The following is a 6,745-nucleotide window of genomic DNA, read 5'->3' on the forward strand; positions in this document are numbered from 1 at the left end:
GATGTGAACAATAATAAGAGTGCTCGTGCATTGGACTACACTGGAATCTGCAAGCAAACACAAAGGAGAAGACAAAGTAATATGGCTCTTCGACAGATAAATAGATATGCATGCGAGAGGCACTAAACATTGCAACCATGGTCTTCTACCTTGACCCAAAAAAACTATTTACACGGGAAAGGTCCCAACAAGCAAAAGAAGAAAGCGGAATCTTTTTAGGTTTTTCAAACTAGATAAACACATGAAAAGAAAACGAGAAAAAGAAATAAACTAGCATGGATGATACAGTGGCAAAGTGTGAACGCGGACGAACAAAGTGAAAGCGTAAGAAAGAATATAAAGTCGGGGAGAAACACGTACTCCCCCAAGCTTAGGCTTTTGGACTAAGTTGGTCTACTCCCATGGATGGAAATAACCAGCTCTGGGGTACTCCGGAGTGGACTGAGGATGCAACTGCTGTGTGAGCTCCTCTGGCTCCCACTGATAAACTGGCGTCTGGTACTCGACTGGTAGCTCGGGTATGGGCGCCTGTGGTTGGGCTATGCCCCAATATGCGTAGATGGCCGAGGGCATAATAATGTACCTGCCTAGATGAAGATTGGACAAAGAAGAACCAGACAAAGTAATAGTCTCACGAGTACCGTGACTAAATACCAGGTTATAGATCATCCTTCTATTTATATCTCTATCAAGATAGTCATGGCGAACCATGCTATCATAGTCTAGATATCTCTCAGGAAGAAGAATCTCTTCTTCCTCGTCTAGCCTAATAGGTATCTCAAAGTGTGTGGCAAGACAGGTAGCATAGATACCTCCATAAACAACGCCTTTAGAACGGTTCGTGTTCAACCGTTGAGCTACTATAGCGTCCAAGCTATAAGTTTTATCATTATAAAGGGCTTCGGGCAAAACCGCAAGATCTGGGGAGCTAAGGGCCCCAGCTTTCCCATGGCCAATCAAACATTTTCCCACAAATAATGAGAAGTACCGAAGCACGGGAAAATGTATGCTATCAGCTCTAGCTCAAGACACTCCTCTCTTCTCTCCTACAGCAATAGTATCTATGAAAGCCTCCAAGTCCCATGGACGAGGTTCATGAATATCCCCAACATAAGGTAATTTGCAAACATTGAACAAATCTTGAAGTGACATACGCTAGGGGATATCATATAATTTGAACTCAACCATAGGAGGATTCTGCCTTGGATAGAAGTTAAAGCTTTGCACGAAAATATTAGTGAGAAGGAGGTATTGTGCACACTTATCTTCAACGAAGGCGGTAAGGCCTGCGTTCTCCACCAAGTAGTAAAAGTCCTCATAAAGTCCGGCGGCGCGTAAGAACACATCGCTTGGCCACTCGCACACTCGAACTTCTGCAACTCGGGGGACCAGATACTTGGGTTTCTTCTTCTCATTCCTATCATCCTTGGGGTCACGGCTTGAAGAGCCTCTTAAGAACCTCCTCATCTTTTCCCTTTTCTACCTTCGAAAATTTCTGAAATTTTTAGTGACTCTAAGGAAAAGTGAACAAAGCTCAACTAAACTCGTAGCAACTACTCCCACAAGTGCCTAGAAGCCATATCACGCATCAAAACAACTTGGGACCAGCTAAAATTACCATGCAAAGCTCAAGAACATGGTCACCAAGCTAGCAAAAATAGGTGACGTATAAGGCACTAGAGCAAAAACTAATTCGACCAATGGCGGAGTCACATACCAAGGAGCAATTTCCCCAAAACAGCTTGGTGAATGGTGCTTTGCACAAGGAGATCGAAAATCCCAGCAAGAAGAGCAAGAACACGGATTTGGGCTGCGAAACGATTTTTTTCTGGAGGTAGGAGAAGCAGATGGGAGATAGAATGAGTGGAAGGGGTACACGTGGGCCCCACAAGCCTGGTACGCGTGGCCAGGGGGTGCCTGCGCCTCCAGGGCTTGTGGCCCACTAGTGCAGCCCCCTGACTAGCTCTCTGTCGTAGTATTTTTCAAAAAATCCAGAAAAAATCATACTTGATTTTCAGGACATTCGAAGACTTTTATTTTCGGGGTACTTTTCTACGGGACGCAAAAACAGAAAACAGGGAAACTAAATTAAATCCATCATTTTTCTTCTAAGCAACCGAAGGTGAAAGCTTGGAACAGAGGTTTGTGACTCCTCGATTCATCCATCTCATGGTCATCGAAAAGAAATCCGTCAATCAGGTTGATCAAGTCTCCTTGACAAACTTTTCCGAATTGCAAAACAAAACGGAGAATTTTCGAATATCCACTAGGTTACCTCAATGGGGATGTGCATATCCCCAATAATCAAATCATACTTCATCTTGCACTACAAGGAATATGCTAATACACGACGCTATATTTTGGTCGCTACATCGTCATGGTTTTTAGTTTACGACGATCTCACGACGAAAAACCAAGCGTCGAAAACGGAGCGTCAGAAATGAACAGCAGCGATGTTTTGATAAAAATTGTTGTAACCTTTACGACGATTCCTGGATTGTCGTAACCTTTACGACGATCCTAAATCGTCGTTGGCAATCTAACCCAGTCCTACGTGGCAAAATTACGACGAAATCAAAACATCATGGTTGAAATCAGCCCAACCCATTTCAATTGATCACATGGGCTGATTTTATTTTTTTGGGCATTTTCTTATTGGGCTTCTTTTTGGACCTTAGCCCATTTATAGCCACTTTTAGTTTTTATTTTTCGAATTTTTTTTGGGCCCTGACCTTTTAGTGCCCAAATACATTTGGTCCAGTTTCAGTTTTGGCCTTTTTTCATTTTTGAATTCAGCAAAAAAAATTCCAGAATTTGGTTTCATTTCCATTTATTGGGCATTTTCAACCAATTATTTGTCCAATATTGAATGCAGCACTATTTAATATTCAAATCAAGAAAACTCCAAGTCGAATTAAAATCATCCATCATATAACATCACATAATACATCTCCCAGGTTTACATAACACAATAACTTATCTCATTCACAGTTGACAATCAGATACCGGTTTTCACAGCTAAAGCATCAACCCAGAAGAATCTCAAAAGAAAATACAGAAATTAGCACTCGCTGTGAAGAAGTCATCCTGCTCTTGCTTCCCCACTCCTAGTTTTGCATCCCTGATACCGGCTTTTATGGGCTCTAGTATACCTGCATTCAAACGAAGTAATGTATTATTGAGGCACAGGAACTAGATGTCAATGCTAAATTGTAAAACGTCTTTCAAAGAACAAAATATCATCTTAGGTGAAACTGTAGCATAAGTTTAAAAAAAATATGAAGCAGAAATAGTTTGTGACTAGTAGTACCATCCAGACTCTAACAAAGGGATACATACACAGGATCCAAGATAATAGAAAGACAAATCAGAGAGTTAACAAAATGTCGTGGCGAAATACCGAACTACACTAAGTTGCATAATACCACATACTTCTATGCATTAATGCAGACTATAAAGCTCACATATTGATTACTGAAATTATCGCCCTTGTGCTTCAGTACAATAGGTAAATTAGATTTTAAATTCATAGGATAATCTGATCCTACTGGAAGGAAGAGGCAGTTTAGAAATTGATGAACTGCATTTTACTTTACTGTGTCAATCATATCAAAGACAGTAATATACTAATATGTAGACTGCTTGTTGCAAAAGAAGAGATTGACTGCTTCTGGAATATATATTCATGTTTTAAAAGGAGAAAAATGTTAGGAAGGAATGATAAATCCTGTATGGTGGAACCAAACTCAAAGAATAGCTCAGGAGGTGTACAAGGACTGAGATCAACCAATAAAAACTCCTGGAATTATCGAACTACACTAAATTCAAGCATGTCATCATGCCTTTTCAAAAATGTCACCATGCCTTTAGGAATTTAGTTGACATGAAATTTTCCATGCACGAAAAGGATAAATGTAGAATCAACAAAACCAGCAATGCAGGACAAAAAAAATCTACTTACAATAGTGACTCAATCATGACCTTAAGTTCAATTCGATATGCTCAATAAATAGTAAATAACACATACAAGCAAGCATGTATTCCTCAGGAGAAGGGAATATATCATTGGTCTAGTAAGTATAATATGACCTGTGTCAATGAAGTAGCCGCATGCATGTTTTTTTAATGATCAAGCACTGAAATGTGTCTCATTGTGTATTACGAAAGCTGCATGCATGTGAGAAACTCTTGACACAAGATAGATGTGATAACTGAGAGCATGATAGGTTATTACAGAGAGGTAGGTAAGCACAAATGTAAAGATCTGAGTGGACTTGTGGATAATGCATCCGAAACGGGTTTTCTTTTTGTATGATTCACACTTATATGATGCAGGATAGGTGATAGTTCAGTTTATAATTGCATCCTGCATGCTACTAATAGAATTTTACAATGTTGATTAGATTCAACAAGCATAGCTGTGCAGACTATACATTATTTCTATTATTTTGGGAGAGAGTATAAATTAGAATCGTTGGCCGCAACAATTTTGTTGTGTTAAATAATACATCTGAATATACAGCACTGAACAAGCATAGTTAGAATCAAGCACACCAAGAAAGATGACTTATTTTTTGTGCTACAAAAGCATGTACACCAGCAGGAGTTTTACAACAAAACAAAGCTCTGTCATTGTAGTGCAGAAATGGTAGAGGTTGATCTGTGCAGCAAAGTGCAGAGACCCACAGAAGGATACTCCATAGTCCTAACAATCAGGTAGATCAAGGCCAAATATACGGCAATGCACAAACAATACTAGCATCTAACGGTTTTATATAGATAGACAGAATCGAAATCGCGTACAGGATGCAGAGCAGCAGAGCAGAGGACAACGGCCGGAGGGACGGGTATAAAAAAATGGTTGATTTATTTGGGGGTTAGCAGCAACTAGCTAGTACCATCAGGGCTGGAGTTATCTTTGAAATAGGACATGTGTAGCATCTGGCCGCTAGATCTTCCGTTACTCATGAGCTCGTCACGGAAAGAAGGGTCAACCTCGCGAAGGGCACGATGTATCACAATTAGCGTTTTGAACGCAACCTAACGAATCAGAAAGGAAAGTTTGTCAATCATAAGCACCATTCCACCTTAGTTACTGAACATCACCCAGACAGTAGCAACAGGACAGAACCAACAGTCTGAATTTTCAGGTAAAACGACACGGTGCAAAACTGCATAAATAGGACAGGTTCCATCCATGATCCATCTACTAGGACTCAATCTTATATACCATGAATATGAGGAAATTTATGATGGTGAGACATACCGCCCAGTTGCGCGTCTTGGAGAGGCGTGGCGAGGGCGCGGATGCAGTAGGCCACGTCCGCCCGAGCCCTCCCGGAATTAAGATGCATGAAGATATCTGAGAAGATGAAGCACATGCTGAGAACCATGGCGTTTTCGACGGAAGAAAGATCATGCTCTTCTTGCTCCTCCATGTAGGAACATGAGTTTGCTATTACCTCTGATGTACTTCTCCTTTGCAGGCCGCTCCACATGGTTGGTGGCCTTGACGATGGCGATGTCCAGTTGCTGTTGCAAAGAGCGATAACATTACAATTTTTTTAAAACAATCTCTAGAATTAAAATTTTGGATGAATGATGCAAGAACGAGGGATAGACATGGTGATTTCTAGTGCTTGGTACCTTGTAGTCGCTGTTCACTTTGGCGATGCTGACGGTGGTGGAGTCTGGTGGAGTCCTTGAGGGCGCCCACATACTTCCTGATGCTGGTGCCGCCGCCGGCTATCCTTGGTTCTGATCTGCAAAGCAGAGGAAATGGAAGGGTTCTTCAGAGCTGGTAAACTGCCAAAAACTCGTGCATCGTTGTCCGTCCCATGCATGGCGTGCGAAAGAGATGGATGAGGAGCAAGCAGAAAAAAGAGATGGCATCCGATCTAATCTATCTATCTAACATAGCATCAGAGGAAACGAGCAAGAAGAGCACGAACTATTGATCGAAGGCAGCAAAACGAAAGGAATCGTCCGGGGCGAAGAAGAAGAAGAAGAAGAATGGAATCAGAGTTAGGGACTGAATTCTGTGAGGGTGCGCGAGAGACGAGGGAGACGGAGACGAAGTATAAACAAACAAAGAAACAAACCAGCAGAATCGGAACAAGCAAAGAGACCAGACTGGATCGGATCCCCAAAGAAGACATTAAGAATTTATGAGCCAAATGATTTTTAGAATTATTAACTTGAACGGAAGCTCACTGTTTCCATCTCCTATATATCCATGATTTTATTTTTCTAAAGTAAGCATCAAGAAAGAAGAGTAACAATCAAATTTCACACAAAAACTGCAGCAATACTTGTTGTTATGTTGTGTCCATAACAATCGCAATTGATGTCCACTTCAGTTCAGATTTGGAAGGGGTAGAAAGATAGGTTGGAGCTCACCATGTGTGGAGTAGGAGGTGCAGGGGAGGGGTGGAGGACCTCCTGTAGCAGAACCTTCTCCTCATCAGAGCAACCTGCACATAACATAGGAAGGGGAGATGAATAAATGATGGTGAGAAAAGGGCCTTCAACATGTTCAGATCGGGAAGAGAAACAACAACAAAAATACAGAACAGAAAAAGAACCTTCCGTGGCATGCTGTACTAGGAGCAAATCCTCTCTCTCCGCTAGGGTTTGGGGCGCTCAGAGGCTCCATGGGGCCGCTACATGGTGGGGGGAATGGGACTCCATATCCATGGTGGTGTCCCGTCCCACAGAGAAGGAAGAGAACATGAGGTGTGCCCCT

The 6,745-nt window shown here is 41.7% G+C and overlaps 1 long non-coding RNA gene across 1 annotated transcript; it reads right to left on the reverse strand.

The window, feature by feature from the left end:
* Positions 1 to 5,293: 5,293 nt before the first annotated feature.
* LOC123406007 lies at positions 5,294 to 5,691 on the reverse strand. The gene is made up of 3 exons (XR_006611993.1): positions 5,647 to 5,691; positions 5,463 to 5,532; positions 5,294 to 5,362 (listed from the first exon to the last, which is right to left on the reverse strand). It is a non-coding gene; the product is annotated as an uncharacterized LOC123406007 (long non-coding RNA).
* Between the last annotated feature and the right edge of the window lie 1,054 nt (positions 5,692 to 6,745).

This window comes from Hordeum vulgare, chromosome 6H (genome assembly GCF_904849725.1).
Source record: "Hordeum vulgare subsp. vulgare chromosome 6H, MorexV3_pseudomolecules_assembly, whole genome shotgun sequence".
In the NCBI taxonomy this organism is placed as follows: domain Eukaryota; kingdom Viridiplantae; phylum Streptophyta; class Magnoliopsida; order Poales; family Poaceae; genus Hordeum; species Hordeum vulgare.